The sequence below is a fragment of the Eurosta solidaginis genome, chromosome 1, assembly GCF_040869045.1.
Source record: "Eurosta solidaginis isolate ZX-2024a chromosome 1, ASM4086904v1, whole genome shotgun sequence".
Classification (NCBI taxonomy): Eukaryota; Metazoa; Arthropoda; class Insecta; order Diptera; family Tephritidae; genus Eurosta; species Eurosta solidaginis.
In genome coordinates, this window is record NC_090319.1 from 335,437,883 (window position 1) to 335,460,764 (window position 22,882).

Here is a 22,882-nt window from a genome sequence, read left to right on the forward strand (position 1 = left end):
GAGGGTGTATGTACTCCCCCTGACTCTGGACGGGCCTCCTGACCGTTTTTTCCACTTCCTAATTTCCCTCTATTTATGTATTCTCCTCTAGGCATGAGCCAATTTTTTTGTTTAGATGACTGCGGGTAAGACAGGTATGCAAAGCCCCACCCCATTCGACGAACTAGCAGGGGATTTCAACCATGACATATGCCATCTCCAGCTTACCACCAAAAGTCAATTATTGTAACAATGGCGCCCAACGTGTAAGAATTTTAGACGTTTCAAAAGTTTAAACCTCCCCATTATTTCTAAAATTGAAGGTACTTGCACTGACCGCGAATAGGTTTCTAAAAACTGTAAAAAATTTAGATTTGGTACATACATGGCGTATACGTAATCTTTTGTATGAACCCTTCATACTATAATCGAATCTTTGAGTTGCAATAGTTCAAACAATCTAACCAAATCCACTATTCAAATAGTGAACTTCGATTAGGAAACGTACAATTATCTAAAATCGAATAATCGCATACCCGATTAATGGAGCTGTTCATGTATTTTGAGGAGCCCTAAAATAAGTATACATATAAAATTATAAATATATACGAATGGATAAGTAGTATTACTATGTGTATATATTCTCAACCAAGTTGATAAAACCGCAAAACATTTGAGAATAATATGTATGTATGTAATTGTATATGTAGTTAGATGTAGCATGCATCTTACAGCAATGAAGTAATTGCAACATGCAACATAATTAACCCCGAACTATAGAGTAAATCTCGAGTATTTAAGTAACTACTTTATATGTATGAAGATATTTGTATGTAAATGCAAATCAATGTAAGCAAAGGACAAGTGTTTGGGATAAATGATCAAGAGCGGAAAGGGGACTTGCAAATTTCTAACACAAAAAACCTTATCAAAATAAAGCAACATAAATAAAGTTTTTGCTGTAGGACATGCAATGAAATAGGATAACCAGAAGATACATTACTATGAATACGAGAACGAATGAGGCACTGAACGGTACTTAATGAGAAATTGCAACTCTACACAAAAGCTCAAAGTGTTGGTATTGATGTACAAGTATGCTAACATTTTTCTATACATTCATATGTATATGTGAGTACGTAGTGTACTGTGAGTATTTGCAAATGGAAGAAATACTCCAGCCAAAAAACTTGTAAAGTGTAAAAAGTTGGCTCTTCTTTCCTTTTGAAAATCAAGTGATTCTGCGAATCAAAAATATTTGCTTTTGTTACAAAACACTTTAGAAAAGTACCATTGAGCTTTACAAAATTTTCTTTGCTTTTCGGTAAACTTCGATTAGTGGTAAGGTGTAATGTAGCGTGGGGATGTCATAAGATGTAGCAGTTGTATATGTGACAAATCTTTATTTTCAATTAACATATATATAATGTTATAACCTCCAACTGGGCGTGAGCGACAAAGATTTTGGCTTTCCATTTTTTAAAGGTTATAACAGCTTATCATTATTCAACTCAACTGATTTACTTATAAAGCTCTAGTATAAACCGTTAAGAATCATGACTAAACCCATTAGGTCTTAAGTGGCAAAAATTTTAAACTTTTTAAACTTTTTTGAGAATAAAAATTTGTTACTTAAGCCTTTTTAGGGTTACAGCTTGAAATATTTCTGGGTGTTGGACCTGCAGTAGCAAACGCGAAAAGATCGGGGCCATGAATCAAGAAACAACATACTCACTCGCACAAAGGATTAATAAATATATTCAAAATATGTATTCAGTTAGCGAGGCATGCTCATATTATTTTATACAATTGTTTTTATACTCAGTTGAGCAGAGCTCACAGAGTATATTAACTTTGATTGGATAACGGTTGGTTGTACAGGTGTAAAGGAATTCAGATAGATATAGACTTCCGTATTATCAAAATCATCAGGATCGAAAAGCATTTGAATGAGCCATGTCCGTCCGTCCGACCGTCCGTCCGTTAACACGATAACTTGAATAATTTTTTAGTTATCTTGATGAAATTTGGTACGTAGATTCCTGAGCACTCATCTCAGCTCGCTATTTAAAATAAACGATATCGGATTATAACCACGCCCACTTTTTCGATATCGAAAATTTCGAAAAACGAAAAAGTGCAATAATTCATTACCAAAGACGGATAAAGCGATGAAACTTGGTAGGTGAGTTGAACTTATGGCGCAGAATAGAAAATTAGTAAAATTTTGGACAATGGGTGTGGCACCGCCCAGTTTTAAAAGAAGGTATTTTAAAATGTTTGCATGCTGTAATTTGGCAGTCGCTGAAGATATTATGATCAAATTTGGCAGGAACGTTAATCCTATTACTATATGTACGCCTAGCAAAAATTATCAAAATCGGAGAACGACCACGCCCACTATAAAAAAAAAACTAAATTCAAATTTTAACAAAAAATTTTATATCTTTACAGTATATAAGTAAATTATGTCAACATTCAACTCCAGTAATGATGTGGTGCAACCAAATACAAAAATAAAAGAAAATTTCAAAATGGGCGTGGCTCCGCCCTTTTTCATTTAATTTGTCTATGATACTTTTAATGCCATAAGTCGAACAAAAATTTACCAACCCTTGTGAAATTTGGCAGGGCTTAGATTCTAGGACGATAACTCATTTCTGTGAAAAAGGGCGAAATCGGTTGAAGCCACGCCCAGTTTTTATACACAGTCGACCGTCTGTCCTTCCGCTTGGCCGTTTACACGATAACTTGACCAAAAATCGATATATCTTTACTAAACTCAGTTCACGTACTTATCTGAACTTACTTTGTATTGGTATAAAAAGTGGCCGAAATCCGACTATGACCACGCCCACTTTTTCGATATCGAAAATTACGAAAAATGAAAAAAATGCCATAATTCTATACCAAATACGAAAAAAGGGATGAAACATGATAATTGGATAGAGTCACCCCTGGTCCACCTTTATGGCGATATCTCGAAAAGATGTCCACCTATAGAACTAAGGCCCACTCCCTTTTAAATACTCATTAACACCTTTCGTTTGGTATCCATATTGTACAAGCGCATTCTAGAGTCACGCCTGGTCCACCCTTATGGCGACATCTCGAAAAGGCGACCTATAGAACTAAGGCCCACTCCCTTTTAAAATACCCTTTAACCCCTTTCATTTGATACCCATATCGTACAAAAAATTCTAGGTTCACCCTGGTCCACCTCTATGGTGATATCTGGAAAAGGCGTCCACCTATATAACTAAGGCCCACTCCCTTTTAAAATACTCTTTAACCCCTTTCTTTTGATACCCATATCGTACAAACAAGTTCTAGAGTCAGCCCTGGTCCACCTTCATGGCAATATCCCTAAATGGCGTCCACCTATAGAACTACGACCCACTCCCTCATAAAATACTCTTTAATACCTTTCATTTGATACACATGACATACAAACACAGTTCATTTTCCTACATGGTTATTTTCCCTTATGTTGTCACCATAGCTCTCAACTGAGTATATAATGTTCGGTTTCATCCTCCTAGCGCGCCTATAATTATTCAACACAATTAGGATTAAAATGCATATAAAATTAGTATGTACCTGAATGGTGAATAAAAGGAATAGCAACAAAAAAGGCAATACTTAGAGACCAATTCCAAAGCGAGCAGCGGGGCATTCATATGGCTGAGTGGATAAAGGCATCTGCTTTTACACCAGTATAAAGTATTAATGTTGGATATTTCGAGTTCAGTATTCAGTTTCCGAGAAGCTAGCTTATGAAGAATTGAAATTCAGAAGCATATCCTAGTAACCATCGCCGTTTGTAAACTTTGCAAATTTTTCTCTACTATATATTTTGAATATTGTAACGAATTTTTGGAAATTCCTAATTATTATGTACCTTCTGTTAACGTGCGAATTGCTGAACTTTCGAATAAATAACCCCAATATTCAGTATGGCGGCCTACCACACCGTATGCCCTGGGTTCACAACCCGGGCAAAGCAACATCAAAATTTTAGAAATAAAGTTTTTCAATGAGAAGAAAATTTTTCTAAGCGGGGTCTCCACTCGGCTTGCCACCGAGTGCATTTCTGCCTTGAAAAGCTCTCAGTGAAAACTCATCTGCTTGCAGATGCCGCTCGGGGTCGGCATAGAACATGTAGGACACGTTCGGCCAATTTGTACGAAAAATCAAGAGGAGCATGACGCAAATTGGAAGAGAAGCTCGGCCAAAAATCTCTTCGGAGGTTATCGCGTCTTACATACATTTATTTTTTAATTTTTAGTTTGGCAAAATGGTCTTTATTTATAGCTTTACTGTGGAAAAAGTACTTCGCAGTTACAATTATCCTCACTAATAGCGTGTTTAAATCAAACTATGTTACCTTGTTCGCTTATTTCTCCTAAGGTCTAGACTTTTCACGAACATGCCTTCTGGAACAGTTGCATCTCATACTTGGTTATTTAGCTATATGCGCATGTATGTGTGAGAAACAACATCTGCTCTTAGCTGATGAGAACATGCTGTGTGATTATTTCTCTTTCATCTTCACTCTTATCTGCTAACTACATATGTGTATGTGTGGCTGCTTGCTCTAATGTGTACATTAGGCCGGGTCGATTTATGGGCAGGCAAAAAATCGCCCATTTCTTTGTGAAAATCATATTCTAGGGATCAAAATAAGAAACTTTGCCGAAGGAACCATGCCTCTAAAACGAATTCTGATGTCCCCCCAAAAAATTTTGTAAAATCCCACTTTGAAATGCCTATGTTTTTTTTCTTTTTGGAGTTTATTTTTCTCTTTAGAAATTTATTTAGTCAGAACATATGTAAATGAAAAAATTAATTTAACTTAGTAATAGAAAAGAAATTTAAAAAAATTATTAGAAATTAGCGTTTTTACAACCCCCTATTAAAAGCACAGCATCACTGTGATGCATTTGCTTGTCGTAGTTGTGTGGGTTTTTTATTCAACCGTTTTAAAAAATTAAGGTATTACGGTGACACAATTGCAGATCGTAAAATTGCTTGTGTTGTTTTTTTTAATTAACCACAAGATACAGCAGGTAGAATTGAAATTGCCCCTACCCAAAAGTTCGACCCAAAGGGGGGGACATCAGAATTCGTTTTAGAGGTATGGTTCCTTCGGCAAATTTTCTTATTTTGATCCCTAGAATACGATCCCGACCCGAACTAGTGTACATATGCATAAGTTTGGTTGATTGTTTTATTGTTGTTGTGCATTTATTTAGTAGCAGCTTAGTGATGTGTAGAACTGCTAATATTCGCAATAATATATTGCAAAACCAATCAAAAAAAAAAACGTTTTCGAAACTTCAAAAAAATTATACGAAAATCTCAAACTTTATATTTGGAGTTTTCATTCTGGTTTTTGAGTATGCACTTTTCTAGCTAAACAATTCTATGGCAGATCTTTCATAAGGGCCTTGAGCCATATAAACAGAAATTTGTTCCCAAAAAAAAATTTTTTTTCAGACAGCTGAGACTTAAAGTTTACTTGAGAAATCGGCTCTTAGTCTAAGTGACATAGTATAACTTAAGTGCGTTCAAAATCTGCATTGATATTTGACAATGTTTTTTAAATTTTCTTCAAACAAATTGTACATGTAGCGACTTTCGCTCTACAATTGCGCATGTGATGTCAGCCTAATGGTCTAATTCAATGTAATACCTCAAGAGCTGATTTAATTCGCCGTGCCCTTGACACTGAAAATTTAAATCACTGTTCGGTACCTTAACTGCGTTCTCTCGCCCTCTTTCGGCGAACATACATCAGAGACGGACATCACTTTAAGAAGCTACTCTTTCCCCCGCTAAATGCAAATAAGTATTTGCATAATATAACCTAGCTGTGATCTTTTTTATAACTAAATAAATATAATCAAACACATTAATAATTGATTGATTTGGCATCCGAACATTTGGTTTGCAGAAAACTTATCTATATATACACATATTTTTTTTTTTTTTTTTTTTTTTTTATGGAACAAACTCTAAGTTTTGGAATTTTTCGAAAAATTTTTTGAGAATGGTTTGCATAGTTTCAGTTACAAAGTGCGTATAAATTTTTTATTGAATCTGCAAAAATAATTTAATAATAATTGCCACTGATAATTGCATATTGTCTGCGGTATATTTGCTGTTGTTATATTACATGGCGCATGCTGGTGATATTTATATTATTGGCGTTAGCAAACGCGCATTTGTTTTGCTTACAGATTGGATAAAGATGTAAAAGAAAGGCTTGCGGAAAATGAGGAACAGACGAAGTACTTGCTGTCATCCAAGAAAGCATCGGCGCATTTGCGCCTTGGCAGCCCCGTAACTGTTATTTATTAGCTCAATTGAGGCTTAACCATTTAAATGGTTATGGCCGTCCAACAATATCACATTAAGGGAACTTAAATGGTCCTTCCAGCGGAGTAGGGACCACCCTCTTCCTCTGCTCCCAAGGCGGGTTCCGATAAAAATACGTTCTTATCTGGGGCATCATCTTTCATACGCATAACATTTCCCAGCCAGAGAAACCGCTGTGTTTTGATTCGCTGGTCTATATTGATTCCTGCGTAAATCTCATACAGGTCATCATTAAATCTTCTTTGGTATTCAGCGTCACCAATACACAAAGATCCGTAAATCTTGTGACTTGTAGAGTATGATTATCTATTCCCCACGGTGAACTTTACTTTTTAATTGTATACCTAGTCCAAAGTAACGTTTATTGTCAAGAGTGTTGCTTCGCTGGATTTCAGAGCTGATTTTCTTTTGTGTTAATACTGGTTCCCAAATAAACGAAGTATTTTACTATTTCGAAATTACGGCAGCCCACTCGAAATGCGATGGCTCTTCGCTTGATGACAGTAGAAACTTCGTTTTGTCCTCATTCGTCATCAAACTCATCTTTCTCATCTTTTTCGCTTCTTTTTGTAGTTTGATGTGAGCAGAATTTACGGCGCGGTTAGTCAGACCAATGATATCAATGCTGTCAGCATAGCCCAGCAATTGCCCGCTTTTCTAAAATATTGTTCCAGAGCAGTTAAATTTTGCGGCGAAAGCAAATTCAGACATGGCGGCATACAGGCAGCTCCTTTTCCTTTTGTCGAAGGCGGCATTAAGCCGACGGAGTTGGTGAAATTTGCATAAACTTCTGTTTTCTGGACTGGGTAAAAAACAGTTAGATTCCAGTAGTCGCATACACTCGTCTAATCATATTTTGCATAGAAGCTGATGTGTAAGTACTGCCAACATCTGTCCACCGTTTTGAATAGCTCCACAGGCAATCCATCAGTCTTCGTGGCCTTGTTGTTTCATAATCTGCTTATTGTTATTTTTACTTCTGCATATTCGGTTTCGGGGGCAATAATTGCATCATCAGCGATTGCAGGACCAGGTTCATCATCCCTGTGCGGTAGGCCCTGTCCCCATTTGGGATAACAGGGAAGTGTTCTATCCGTAATCTCATAACATCGGCTACAAGTTCGCTTTTGTAAAATTTGCAGGTTTTATTCTTGGTGGCTGGCATATCAAGCTAACTACACTCACGCTTTTCTTCCTATGCTTTTTTCTTCCTGTAAAAGCGTTTCGTTTCTTTTCAACTCATGGTAGCGTTCACATACTGTACTCGTCATTGTTGAAGGATAAAAATTCGAGACTGTGAAGGACTTCATTTATTTGGGAATCAGCATTAACAGCGAAAACAATTTCAGCTTAAAAATTAAAATGAGAAGAACTCTTGTCCTGTCTTCCATTGGACTGAGTGGGCAATTAAAAAAGTCCTTTCTCCATGTACAAAAGTTCGAGAAAAGATCGATGGTCGATGCATGGTCCTCTTCCTGACGGCAAGTATCGAAGGAGTTATGTTGATAAACCGTATGAGCTTTCTGTAGATATGAAGATTTGCAGTGAATAAAATTTCAAAGGCTTCGCTAGATAAATCAGGTTATGCGAATGAACGTAGACGTTCCTGCCAAGAAAAGATTTCAATTGAAATAGAGGGAGGTCTGTACCTCACAGACTATACGGTTTTAGCTTATTCAAACCGCTTAACAATTAAAACTTCATTGGCGAAGTGTCTATAATTTAAAAAAAAATTTGTTAGTACAAATATTCAATTAAAATTGGTACACTACTTTTTCGTGATATAACTCAGTGTTCACTATAAGTGTTGCTATTATAGGTCACTCATACGCCATGGCAAACATAATGTTCTCCAATTACTAATTAGTTCACACATGTGTGCATGGTAGGTAGGTTGAACTGGCCGGTCCATGAGGACCTCACATAGACTGATTGAGTCCGTAGTGTTACCAGAAGTTTGTTTTAACGACCAAGCTGAAAAACCCTATCAAAAACCAGGACCTATGTTATAAAATAACTCCGTCCTCTTGGCAAATACTAGATGCTTCCTAGGACTGAAGCCACTTGCTGCTTCTAGATCTGACAGCTGTATCACTCCTAATAGCTGGAGTCTTAGCCTGGCAAGTGCAGGGCACGAGTACAGAACGTGCTCGATCGTTTCCTCCTCCAACCCGCACTTCCTACATCTTCTATCACTGACCAAGCCTAGTTTAAACGCATGTGACGCCAGAAGGCAGTGTCCAGTCAGAATACCCGTCATGATTCTACAGTCCTCTCTTTTTAATGATAGGAGCAACTGTGTTAGTCTAAGGTTGTAAGGCCTACACATAATCTGCGACATTTTACAGCCCCGCGCTTGAACCCACGCCTTTCCCGCTTGGTCGATCATGTGCACCTCTAGACTTCGCTTAATTTCACCCAATTTAATTGGGACATCTACGGAGCAAACTTCAAGGGATACGCCTTTTTAGCTAGTTTGTCCGCCGTCTATTCCCATATTCCCTGGGACCCAATATAGATGTATACCTCTTCCTGTCCCGATTCTCTCCAGAGAATGCTTACACTCTAACACGCATTTATATGCTGTGCTATGCGAGATTATTGCCTTAATTGCTGCTTGACTGTCAATATAAAAGTTAACACGGTTGCAGCTTAAGCTATTCTCTTCAAGGGTTTCTACTGCTTTGGTTACGGCTAATATTTCCGCTTAGAAAACGCTACAGTAATCCGGCAGCCTGTAGGATCTGCTTATTTCCGGATCAGGGCAGTATACCGCAGACCCTACCCCTTCCACTACTTTGGAACCATCGGTGTACACATGTATCGCCTCGTCCGCCATTTGCGCACCCTTGCGCCAACCGTCCACCTCTAATGTGGCCTTAAGATCTCCCTCGAAGCGCAGATAGGGAATCATGTAGTCTGTTCGTCTTGTGATTGATGACGCTATACTACTATGGCCATATGGTCGGCGCTCAAGCTGCCCGGAAGCACCGAGCCTGTTTGCGGTCGTTACCGCTTTCTTCTTTGCTACCAGGTCTACAGGTGGAATGTGCAAAATGGCATACAGTGCAGCCATCGGGGTTGTTTTCAGGGCACCCGTAATGCTAAGCATCGATAGTCTGCATACGCCCTCTAATTTTTTGAGGTATGTTGTTTTTTGTGTGGCTTTCCACCAAACAAGAACTCCATAATATAGAATAGGGCTTACAATCGCTGTAAAAACCCAATGAGAAAGAGAGGGCTATAGGCCCTACGTACACCCCAGCATTCTTTTGCATGCATAGAGTGCCGTTGAGGCCTTCTTGACCCTCTCCTCCACGTTGAGCTTCTATGACAGCTTACTGTCTAGGATGATTCCTAAATATTTTGTGGTTTCTCCTGTAAGGTCACCCCTCATAACTTAGGCCTGGTCCAATTTGGGACGTTGTAGCTCTTTGTAAACAAGACCATATCCGTCTTCTCCGCATTGACTTTCAATCCGACATTAGATGCCCAGGTATGAATATCGCGAAGCGCCCGATCCATCAAGGAACTAATCGTTGGAAGGCACTTTCCACTTATGACAATTGCAACGTCATCTGCGTAAGCCGTAAGTTTTTCGGGTCCCTCATCGAATTGCCTGAGCAGTTGGTTGATGACCAGCGTCCACAGCAGAGGTGATAACACCCCTCCCTGCGACGTGGCCCTGTCCTTGATTTCGTGGCCTAGTACAATCCCCATTGTGATGTAATCTTTCTGCAATTTAACATGCAGCCGATCCATCTGATTAAGGCAGGATGTACTTTAATGTAATTAAGACCATCCATAATCGCCCATTTTGCAACATTATTGAAAGCCCCGGCAATGTCCAAGAAGACTCCTATAGCATATTCCTTATATTCCAGGGATTTCTCTATGCTTATTACCACCCTATGCAATGCGGTGTCTACCGACTTGCCTTTGGTGTACGCATGCTCTGTTGTGGAGAGCAGCCTTTCATCCACGTTGGACTTTATGTACACATCTATCAGCCTCTCAAAGGTTTTGAGCAGAAAGGATGTTAAGCTAATGGGTCTATAGTCTTTGGGATAAACGTGACCGATCTTCCCCGCCTTTGGAAGAAAAGCTACACGAGCAGTTCTCCAAGAGTGCGGTACATGATTCAGTCGTATGCACCCATCGAATGTTATTTTAAGCCATTCCACGACCGCCCTACTTGAGACTTGTAGCATGGCCGGGAATATATCATCTGGGCCCGGCGATTTAAACTTAGAAAACGTCTTCACTGTCCACTAGATCTTGGTATTGGTCACCAAGCCCGGCACTACCCGCTCCGTGATCGAAGTGTGAGTGCTGTTTGCTGGCTCTTCTAAACCATCTTCCGATGGGAAATGTGTATCGAGAAGCACCTCAAGGGATTCCTCACTATTAGTTGACCATTCCCTGTTCTCTTTCTTTATTAGTCCCTGGACTATGTTTCCCTTTGCTAGGACTTTTTTCAACCGTGCTGTTTCGCTGGAGCACTCTATGTCCGTACAGAAACTTTTCCATGAGTTTCTCTTCGCGCTGGTAATTTCACTCTTGTAGATATTCAGTAGATCCCTGTACTCGTCCCGACACGCTTCGCTTTCCCGATGAGAGACACGGCTCCTGGATCAGCGCCACGTCAAGCGAACCCTCCTCAAAGGTTAGGAGGAGTTCGCTCGACGCCACTTTACTGTGTTGGAGGTTTATCTGTAGGAATCGCAGCACCATTGTGCAACTTCGTCTTGACGTCGTCGTTCTCCCCTTGCCCTTTTGGTTTAGAGTATTCGAGGCCCCCTTCAGCCTCTCGTGACTGTTGTGCAGGGTGTTCCTCTGTGCGAGTCACAGCACCATTTAGCGGTTGGTCCTCTTCTAGCACGTTCGTGGTGACGTAGGGGACCTCCACCTGTCTTTTTTCCCTTAGGCTTTTGAGGTCCTTTTCGACTTCGCCCACCTCTATCGTGTTAGGGTTTTATCCTCGGGACTTCTTTTCCTGAGTCGCATGTAAATTTTTCCAGTGCCAAAGGATATTTTACCAAGCTGCGTGTACGAAATATCCTCCGCCTGCTTGTTTATTTGGAAGATGTAGAACTGACCATCCTCGGTAGGCCGAGATACATTAAGTACCTTCCCATCCTGTGTCGGTATGTTCGGATTCTGATTCTGCAGAAGTCGCAGTGTATCCTCCGACTTCATCACACATGGTATCCATACCTTAACTTTTGGTACCGTGAGGATTTGCGCTTTATCCACCACCTCAAACCGCGCGTTCGTGCTTTGCCTTTGGAGGTTTGGAACCACTTCCTCCAGCCACCGCAAGCTCGCGATATTGTCGCACGCTATCATCTTCACACCATTATACCATCCCCCCGAATCAAAAGTTGGAAGGGGCTTATTTGATTGTTCCCGCATCATCTTAAGCATTAAGCTAATAAGCTCCCTTTCCACAGATCTAAACCTTTCAGCAGTCATTTGTCCGAAGAGACTGCTACGATCAACCAGCGCCACAGTCAGTGACTGCTTTGCCACATCACTCATCTTCTCGGGAAAAGCAGGAGTCTTAGTGTTATCTCCCTTTGGCACCTCTGAGAAAGCCGGAGTCTTAGCGTTAACTCCCTTTAGCGCCTCCGAGGAAGCCGGAGTCTTAGCGTTATTTCCCTTTGGCTTATCTCCTACTTTCTTAATTGGAACTTCCCTCTGCCTCGCAGCTTTCGAGGTAGTTGCTACCTCGCTATTGGAGCCCATCTGTCTTACAGCTTTGGGCCTACTTGTCTTGTCTATGGGACTGCCCTGTCTTGCGGCTCTAGGACTGGGTCTTTTCAACCTCTTAAAAGCAGGCTTGTCGCCTTCCGCTGAACGTTGCCTCTTCATTCTGCCATTCGACGCTTCTTCCTCCTCGTACCGGTTGCAGAACCGAGGGTTTCTCGCAGCAAACCTTTTGAACTGCCTTCGACCTACCTCCACTTCTGTTGGGTCGACCACTGCTCCCAAGCGTTATACAATTCTTAGTGCTGCACGGTACTGCGAGAGAGCTCTTTTACTTCCTCTGCTCCGTACCCTTCTCCACTCTTCTACTCCGTTTTAATTTGTGTGCTTTTCCAACACGGAGTTCATTGAATCAGCGCTACTCTCGCTCCCCGAGTCCGACGCATCGCTTAATTCGTATTTGTCGTCCTTGGATTGCGACTCAGTCCTCCTCTTTACATCATCCTTGTTACAGTCAGGTAATGAGTCGTTCATCTTGGTCGTACGACCACCTGCCCGACAAGGCGGGCTCAGCGGTCCAGTATTATATATGGGGAAAGAACCGTCCGCCACAGCAGCGCCCCCTACTGTAGTAAGGCCATTAATACTTCCCGAGGTGGCCCGGTATTCGGAAGGCCCCGTTCGAATACAGCCGAATTTATCCCCTGGCTGCAAATCGTCCAATAGGCACAGTCCGCATAACACCCTGGATTAGGGCGTTGGCAGTTCTTGGTCACCGACATCCCGCTGCCCTCGTATGAGGCGAAACGTCGTGGATATCAGTACTAAACAGCACCGCCTCGGCTAAGCCCTCACACCAACGACAAGGTGCCTACCCTAGTGAGGGTCCATATTCCCTTTTAAATCGGCAGGTACTTTTTTTACCGCCAGCCGCCGGCCGCTGAGATATGGGGAAAGTGCACTTGCTTATCACACCGATTATCATATGTTAAATTTACGGGGCAGGTAATATCCAAGCACTGCAGAGTATTTTAAAAAGAAGTGGTCGCGGGACGTTAAAAGGGACACTTCCAATCTTAGGAGATAGTCGAACGTATTTATTATTGTATTGTGTGCGAGAGCATTGGCAAGAACAGCGCTCATCTCGAAGCATGGAAAATAGAGAAAATGTTTATTAAATATTCTCTCTAAAGGAACTAAACTAAACCACTCGCATACCCTGAACAGGACCACATTTTTATATCTACATACATTGAACTTAATACTCATAAAACCAGCATGGCAGTGGTTTTTATTTTAATGGAACTTCAATCGTTTAAATAATATTCAACGAAAAAAACATAACATAACAAAAACAGTTTAGTTTTCAATTTCATTGCATTTAAATTAAGAACATTTAATTTACACTATTTTAAATGAGAGTACTTCAAAACAAGTCATAAAATTTTTGTATTTAGCGCTTTTGATAAACGATCTAGTTGTTGTATAATTCATTTATTCACTAGTACTTAACACTTGTGATTTAAGTGCTTTTGTCAAACAAATTCGGAAAAAAGCCTTTGAACACAAAATGAACCACGTTTTCTGTATCGAGTTTCTATTATGTCGCAAAATTTTTGTTTTGTTGCTAGTATAAATTATTTAGTAAAAAAGCATAAATATAAAATTTTGAGCGAATCGAATTAGTTCTGTGCTGGAGCGGAGCATTAACAGGCGGTACTAGTTCTCAATCTATCCCTCACAGTGCTTTCAACTGAGACTTTAAACTGTCGCTTTGCTTGAATGTTTCCCATTTCCTCTGCAGGTTTCTTGTTTAATACATAGCAGCAACTCCATTTTTTGATGTATTAACATCTTTGGTCACGGCGTGAGAGTAGCCACGGAGCTCACGTAGCGCGCACCTGTACCCGAAGAAATGCTAAATGCGGTTCCAGGTACGGGGATTTGCGCGGGCCGTGGGAGGTTGGGTTTTTGTGGGTAGCCCTTCATGAAAAAAGGGAGTTCTACACTCGGAGAGTCTCGCAGTGAGGCTTAAATATCTTGGTCAGTGCATAAAGCGTTTCCCCCGAAGCACAAAAAAAAGTGGGGAATCCAGAATGTAACATGAGGTTAACTAGTGTCAGCATAAGCGTAGTATTTTGAAATGGTATTCTATATAGTGCAGGTATAGTGTGCAGTATTGTCATACTGTATGGGGAGCTACAGTGCGTAAGCGTAAATGAAGTAACCAGTTTGGTATGGATGTTTCATCGCTGCTTTAAGGGTGAATTATCGATTTTTTGGAAGTGTTATTAATGTGCAATCGATAAAAGCTATCGATTTTTTATACATGAAATATCGGTTTTTTATCAAAAGGTTAGCGGTCTATTATCGAAAAATTATAGATAATTTGTTAAAAAGTTTTCGATTTGTTATCAAAATGTTGTAGATATATTACAATAAAATATATTTATTACTTATGGAAAAGATATTGATATATTATACCTACGACACCCAACCGAACTTCACTTTGGCATAGCTTTAGGAAGGGGTCGATATATTTTATTTTTAAGGTACCTTTTTTAAATTCTGGTCCCGCTGCAAGTATTTGAAATAACTTTGTTGTTTTTTGACATGGTCTCGAGAATTTGTATCGTATGTATATGTATATGGGGAAATCCGCCAAGCTTTGGTTTTATTGGAGAAAAAAAAAAATTTTTTTGAAACATGGTATCACGCAAATATCTCTTTGTTAGGAACATTGAGGGGTAAATTGGAGCTATAGTGCATCGCTGTTACACGTCTTACATATTGCCTCAAAAAGATATAGGCAAAAGATCGAACAAACTATATATAAATTGAGGTCGCAATGTTAAATATACATTTATTTCAACACTACTGTACCGATTATATCGAAATTTTAACAAAATATGGAGATATATTCAGCTGTTAGCTATGTAAAATTTTTTTGATACACGAGATCCGGTTTTGTAGATATCGGTAAAAATATAAAACCGAATAACCGCCAAATATTTTTTACTGCAAAGTTTTCAACACATTTATTTTAACACCTTTCTACCGATTCTTTTGAAACTTTAAAACCATATAGATATGCGAACGAGGTATGTTTAGGTAAAAAACTTTTAATACCCGAGAGCCGATTTTGGAGATATTGATAAAAATATAAAACGGGAAAACCTTAATTTTTTTTACTTATTTAAACACTTCTTAACCGATTGTGTTGAAATTTTATCGGGATGTACATATCTATGTGGGGTATATTTAGGTAAAATTTTGTTGATTCCCGAAACCTGGTTTTGGAGCTATCGGCAAAAATATTAAATCGGGTAATCGTCAAATATTTCATACCCATTTGTTAATTTTTTCTCTACACCACAGTAGTATACCATCAATTGCCTCATCTTGGAATATTCACACAAGGAAAGTTACTGATGTTTGTACATGGGGCAAATATACGAAATTTTCGCCAAAAATTGGCAGTCGTCAAAAAGTGTAGAAAAAAAAATTTTTTTTTGTAGCTGTGCCCACAAAAAAACATGCTTCTGAAAAAAATTTACGCAACCAAGTGCTTCCACTTTTCTGCTTCTACCTTCAAAACTGAAAGCGGCACATCGAATTTGAAGCCCAGGTATTTTTAGTCCCTGATAGGCTATTATCGTGCATAATCCAAATTTCTATACTCAGTTGCATCAAAAAGCTATAAGCAAAAAACTGTCAATATTGAAAATGACAAAAAAAAAAGTATCGCTAATTTGAGTGATGATAGTTTTGAGTATTGGAGGGGCACATAAATTTTGCTCATACCTTTAGGATCTCCGTCTCAAAAGCAACATTCAGCTTAAATTCCATAGTGTTTCAGCAATGCCTCAAAATTTTATCGAAAAAATTCAAAAAAAAAATCAAGGGTATCGCTTGAAAAAGTGTAAAAATCGACGTTTTTTACGTTTCGAAGTCCTGCAAAAACTTACTATCAATATTCTTGATTTTTAAAATCATCAGATCGGATAGTCAAAACGTCAGACTTAATGTCCTTGTACTTTTATTCTGGCCTTAAATTTTTTGCCCGTGTGTAAAACCCGAGTATCCAAAAAAGTAAAAGTTTTTGGGATTTACCCATATGTAGGTACCCTGCAAAAAACCGTGCAATCAATTCCTAAATAGAGTGTCCATCGATTGATCTCTTTTCAGTGACATAGTGAAGGGGGCGAGGGACATCTTGCCCCGGGCACTTCTCAGAGGTCCGCAAAGCATAACTTCCTGGATAAATTTAGTAGGTGTTGCTGTTAATAATTTGAGCATATATCTTTCTTTCTCACATTCAACGTTACGATGAGAATTATAAAAAAAATGCTTTAACAAAAACAGTCAAACGTGAATCTGAAACACGATGGAGCGCCAGAATACAAGCGGTAAGCGTTATCTTGGATGAGCTACAGAATGTAGTAGAACTCTTGAAAAATTAGCAGAGGGCATCAACACCACAAGTGACACCAGGAGCGAAATTATAATTCTGTTGCAAAATATACTAGTTTTAGTTTCATAACATTAGTTCATTTCTGGCACGAAATCTTAAGGAAGATTGAGCGAGTGCAGCTCAGATTACAAGATCCGGGGAAGAATATTTGAGAAGCGTACCATGATTTTAAATCATAAGCGACTGGCGGTCCGAAATTAGAGACACTCTATATGAAGAAGCAATAGAAATCCGTCCAATTGGATAGAGATGTTAGTCTTTCCGCATATGAAATCTTCAGGAAGATTGATAGCGTGCAGCTCAGATTATAAGATCCGGGGAAGAATATTTGAGAAGCGTAACATGATCTTAAATCATTAGCAGGCACTCTCTGTGAAGAAGCAATAGAAAAAGATAAATCTCTTTGCGAAAAATGGGATATTGATATAGTAAAACGTGTAAGAAGGCACCGCAAAATCCGTCCAATGGGCTAGTGATGTTGGTTTTTCCGCAGAATGTGAAATCTCTCGCATTACGAAAAGTGTTATTGATTTTCTCCAACAAGATATACGTACAAGATTTACACGACTAAATGGCCTTAATGTTAAATTTGTATTTCTCCTAGACGTTGGAAATTTGTTAGACAAGGATAATGGCGATAACAACTTAGAAAGAAATTGTAAGAACTTTGGTGAATTTTACAATACAGAACAGAACTTTTTATTGAAATACTAGAAGACCCGGCAGATATTGTCCTGCCTTAAATTTGGCCTATATGCATACATTTTAATAAGCTTTTCCGTCTGATTCTGCCCTCCCCCTCTTCACTTTTTCCTAATCCTTTTACTCACTCCTCCCTCCGTCTTTTCGCTTCATCTATCTCCATCCTCGTCTCATTCTATCTCTTTCTCAATCTCCTTTTCTTTTTTTTTTTTTCTCTTCTCTCAATTCCTTCTCATTCTTCTGCATCCCTTATTGCCTGTCCCAGAAGGTTGTTATGTATTTTATTCCAGTCCCAGTCCCAGTCCCACTCCGAGTCTCAGTCCCAGTCCCACTCCGAGTCTCAGTCCTAGTCCTAGTCCTAATCCCAGTCCCAGTCCGTCTCTGGATAATATATTACTCTGTACTAAAGCACTCATCAACAGCTTTCATTTGATATCCATATTGTATAAACGCTGTCTATTAGGGCGGGTCGATTTGTGGGGAGGCAAAACAATCGCCCATTGCTCTGTGAAAATCATATTCTAGGGATCAAAATAAGAAACTTTGCCGAAGGAACCATACCTCTAAAACGAATTCTGATGCCCCCCCCCCCCCCCCAAATTAGGTCGAACTTTTGGGTAGGGGCAAATTTTTAAAAATCCCACCTTGACCCATTTAGAGTACTCCAATCGAGTCCAAATGTATGACCGACCCCCACTAACATTGGAGGCCCGACCCACCGATGCCAGTGGCACACCCCCTGGAACCCCCCTGGGGGTTCACCATACAAACGTTTATAGTGAACCCCCAGGGGGGTTCCAGGGGATGTGCCACTGGCATCGGTGTGTCGGCCTCCAAAGTTAGTGGGGGTCAGTTATACATTTGGACTCGATTGGAGCACTCTAAATGGGTCAAAGTGGCATTTTTCAAAATTTGCCCCTACCCAAAAGTTCGACCCAAATTGGGGGGGGGGGGGGGGGCATCAGAATTCCTTTAAGAGGTATGGTTCCTTCGGCAAAGTTTCTTATTTTGATCCCTAGAATACGATTTTCACAGAGCAATGAGCGATTTTTAAATCGACCCGCCCTACTGTCTATGCATTCACTGGCCCACGTTTTGGCCTATACATCGAGACCCTAGTCACCCAGGGGTATGAAAATTACCCTCTACTAAAGCACTCATCAACAGCTTTCATTTGTTATCCATATTTTATAAAAACATTCTAGGGGTACTCGGGTCCACGTTTCAGACTATATCTCGAGATCCTGTATGTCGACCGCAACCAAACCTATGTAGTGACCACCCCGTGAGGTTTAACGCAACTTGTGTGAAAGTGTTAATAAAATCGACCTGCGCATCTCTTGAAAAACCGGCGACCAACTAACACACATTTTAGCCTTTCTTTTTATACATATAGATTTATATTTTTCACGCTTAACTATAATATTAAAATGAAATGCAGATTTTCGTTGCTTTTAAAATTCGGCTTAAAATTTGCACATGGAACTAACAAAGACTCTCCTGAATTAAAAAAAAATGTCATAGTACCTCTCAAACGCGGGCCCCCTCAGACAACCTGCCATAGCTGCGCAGATAGATCCATCTTGAAGGGTGCTAAGCCTTCATCACCAGTACGCTTTTGGGCACGTTGCGCTAACCATTTAGCTATACAGCGGTGGTGTGTTTGACTGATAAATTGCTACTTCTATTCCTCTTTACCAACTGTATTCAATCAGCGTTGCGCCATCTCTTGCAAGACACTGATAATGTTGGATTTGTTTTATTCTAAGAGCCCGTGACTGCCAGAACTTCGTCATTTTATAAAAGTTGAAATTTCACCAGTGCATACTTTCCAGGATCGTTGGTCTATTATAAAACTTGAGTCATAGTGGCTTTAACAGATATCGTGCAAAAATTTTGCAGAAAAATATACCCTTCTTTCGTCTTTTATAAAGACTTATTTTCGTATATGATCTTCGTCACGATACAAGAAGCCTCATGGCCAGACACTTTCCATAGTGGTTTTTGGTTTATAATAAATAATATTTGTAAAATTGATTTTATCACGAGGGGCGGTGCCACGCCTATTTTAAAAAATGTTTTCAAATTTTTATCAAGAGTCTCAATGTCAGCCGATACGGCAAATTTCAATATAATAGGTGTATTATTTACTAAATAATCAGTTTTTTTGTGTTTTCCAAGATGTTATATATATAAAAAGTGGGCATGGTTATCATCCGATTTCACTCATTTTCAATACCAATCTATTCTGGGTCCAGATAAGTTTGTGTGCCAAATTTGGCGAAGATATCTCAATATTTACTCAAGCTATCATGTTATCGGACAAACGGACGGACGTACGAACGGACGGACGAACATGGCTCAATCAAATTTTTTTCCGATACTGATGATTTTGATATATGGAAGTCTAAATATAACTCGATTCCTTTATACGTGTACAACCAACCGTTATCCAAGCAAAATTAATGTACTCTGTGTGCAAAGCACGCTGAGTATAAAAATATATGGGTCGGAAACAAATTATTTTACAAAAGTCCTATACCGAGCTTAAAATACTACTACTTTGTTTAATTTTTATTGTTCTACAATACGAATGCAGTGAACAGTTTAAAATATTATATAAGAGTTTAAAAAAATAGAATCGTATCGAGAAAACTCCCGCACGGATAGAAAGAGGACTTGTCGGACTGTACACACAGGCGAACAAAGAGGATATCACTGACATTAGCAGGTGGGTTTCAAAGAGGTTGTGTTGAACAGTACCCATTGGGGTGCTAAGGAGAGTAGAAAAAGGACAATACCCGCAAGACTATAAAGATGACCCGTCCGCCACTACCCGTTTAGGCATAACCGTATACAATTGGTCTCTCCATTGTACAAAAGGGATCACACCAACCCATATTAAGAGATCAGACCTGTATGTAGTCGCATATTCCATTGCGACTTCCCCTGGATTCATCCTGGACTAATCGATTTTTTTTTTGTAATTATTGTTTGCATTACCCGTGCCCTTAACTAAGTTTCCAGTGCTCTTTGCTTTTATATCAGCAATTAGTCTCGCTAATCACTCATATCCGTGTCTAAACGTTTCCTTGTTGCTGGTTTTGTCAGGACCATTTCTGCACTCTTCATGCGCCGTAGGTGTTTCTTCCAATCAACTTATTGATTTCAACTGGAATAGGTGTTATTGTTCAAAGGTTTAAGAATGTTGGAAATTCTTTCCCGGACTTAAATCCAACTTTCTGCAGTAACAGCACCTTTTGGTACTATCCTTATTTTTTTGGAGCGATGTATTTTGCACTAGGCTCGCTAACATGTAACATGTTAGACTTTAATCTTGGTGCATGCTGCCCACAGTTTCGAGCCGTAAGGATAGTATATAGGATGATCCGAGCCCAAGTAGCGCACGGGGTGACATTTTGATACACATTTTTCCTGAAACCAATTGCTACTTTTTTTAATTTCAGTCGGTACTCCGTTCGAAGCATTTGGAGCGGGAGTGGAACCGGCTGATATCTTTTACAGAGCATTTACCTACTTCCCTAGAAACCTAGTGTGTGCTAGAGCTGGGCATTCGCCCAAGTAGTTTGCGACTAATCCTTTGCCGCCTTCCTCGTCGCAGCTCCCGCAAATGCTGTTTAAAGGCACCATCCCCATTTTCTTAGCATGCAGGCCAAGCGGCCCTTTATTGTGGCACTGATTATAAAAGCTGCTTTCTTTGACCTATTTTGAAGGTAATTTATTCTGTTACAGTCGTAATTCGACCAAGTTTTCTTGGTAATCTTGCAAGTGTCCGAGGAGTATCAGTTTTAGTCTGCTTATGCCTTGAATTTGCTACGTATGTTTCTTTTAATTGATGTAATTGGACGATGTATAGCAACTACTTCTGCAGCCTCCCGCAGTGACCCTGCCCATGCAAGTTGATCTGTCTTCTCTTTGCCCTCGATGTTCCTGTGACCAGGTACCCATATAAGGGTTAAGTTTTTGAAGTTATATGGTGCTTGAAGCAACCTCTTGCAGCTCTTGATGACCTTACACGAGGAGGAGTCATGGAGGAGTTAAGCGCCATGACCGATGCTTTTATGTCGAAGTAGGGCACACCTCGCATCCGCAACCGAGTTCTGCAACAGTAGCGTACAACTTCTTCAAGGAAGGTATTAACAAAAACAAGAGATACCTGAATATCTCAAAAGCCTGATATTTGTCCATGCGCTGCTCCGAATGTGATATGAGGATGCGATCTCTAAGATAACATCCACTAGCTGACTAAAACAGTATAATTATTATGTATAAGGTAGAATGTAGAATTTCGCCCCACAACCTACCTAAAACCACTTAAACCGCTTTTCACTCACCCATATTTGTAACTGCAACTGTACTTGTAATTGTCAGCATCCTGTAACTCTAACTAGAGTCCTACTTATAACTGAGGAAAAACTAAAAGCTACACCTGTTGAAGACGTTATGGTCACTCTTTTCTTCATCTTGGTCCCCGGGTCCATTTTCTCTTCATTATTATCATTAGCAACAACAAGACAACAACAACGCCTTGGATCTAGTTGCTTATAGAGAGACTCGGGACGTAGTGAAATAAATTTCCCCACATAACATTAATGTATGGCTTTATGTTTTCGCTGGGATAATGAGAGCTCAAATTGATATTAAATTTGTTCCTCCTCCATCGTGCTTTCAAATACTTGAAATTGTATTTATCCCTAATCAGTAAGCACTTTTTATAAAATACTGCGATTTAAATATCATTGATTCCACTTAAATATGCAGCACAACATTTCACTCCACAAAAGAAACTGGATATGAATCCAGTTCAACATAACAGAAAAAAAATTATATAAATGTGTGTATGTACGTGTTCATAAGCAAATATATTCTGCATTAATTATTTGCAAATATTGACACACACGCTCACAAACCGCAAGCGTAATCTGAGCTCAATACCTATGGTCATTAAAAATCTGATGAATTTATGTAATACTTGATTAACATTTATATATATACATACATACATATGGTACACCTTGATATATACAGCGATCAACTCAAAAAACCGTAATGTTCCGAAAACGTGAGCACTTGACCACCTCCCGCATATACGCCAATGAAATTTTCCCGTTTTGACAAAGATTTATCTCGTTTATCAATTAAAGTATTATTTTGACAGGTGAAGGGTACGTACTTATATGATTGAGAAATCTCATGGTATTCATAACATCATAATTTAAGATTTTTCACTTAGCTTCTTTTTAATGTAGGCAAACTGTTAATCTGCCCATACAGATGTAAACATTTAAAGGCAAATAAATAAATAAAATAAATTAATGCAAACAATGATTGAAAGCCAACATATGGTCGACGTTTACGCAAAGCTACCCATCGGCAAAGTACGAAAGCGCATAACTGCAAAATAAAAATTTAAATGTGAGTTTTAAAATTTGGAATCAAAATTCTGCATTTATTTATGAGCTGCAAGGCTAGAGGCGTTCGCTACACTGAAAGAAATGCTGCTAGTAAGATCAACAAATCGGTTCTGTTTTTCATGACTTAACGGAGATTCGGTGAAATTGATAGAATTATAGTTAATTCGACCGAGTTCTTTGTCAAGCGAACAAATTAGTTTAG

General features: G+C 39.3%; 1 long non-coding RNA gene across 2 annotated transcripts in view; it reads right to left on the minus strand.

Annotated features, from left to right (window-relative positions):
* The window catches only part of LOC137244382 (uncharacterized), a 216,180-nt gene extending 194,146 nt beyond the window's left edge, over window positions 1-22,034 (minus strand). For both annotated transcript variants that reach the window (XR_010950952.1, XR_010950946.1), the window contains exon 1: window positions 21,601-22,034. This is a non-coding gene — a long non-coding RNA (uncharacterized lncRNA). The remainder of the gene's footprint in view (window positions 1-21,600) is intronic.
* Window positions 22,035-22,882: the final 848 nt, after the last annotated feature.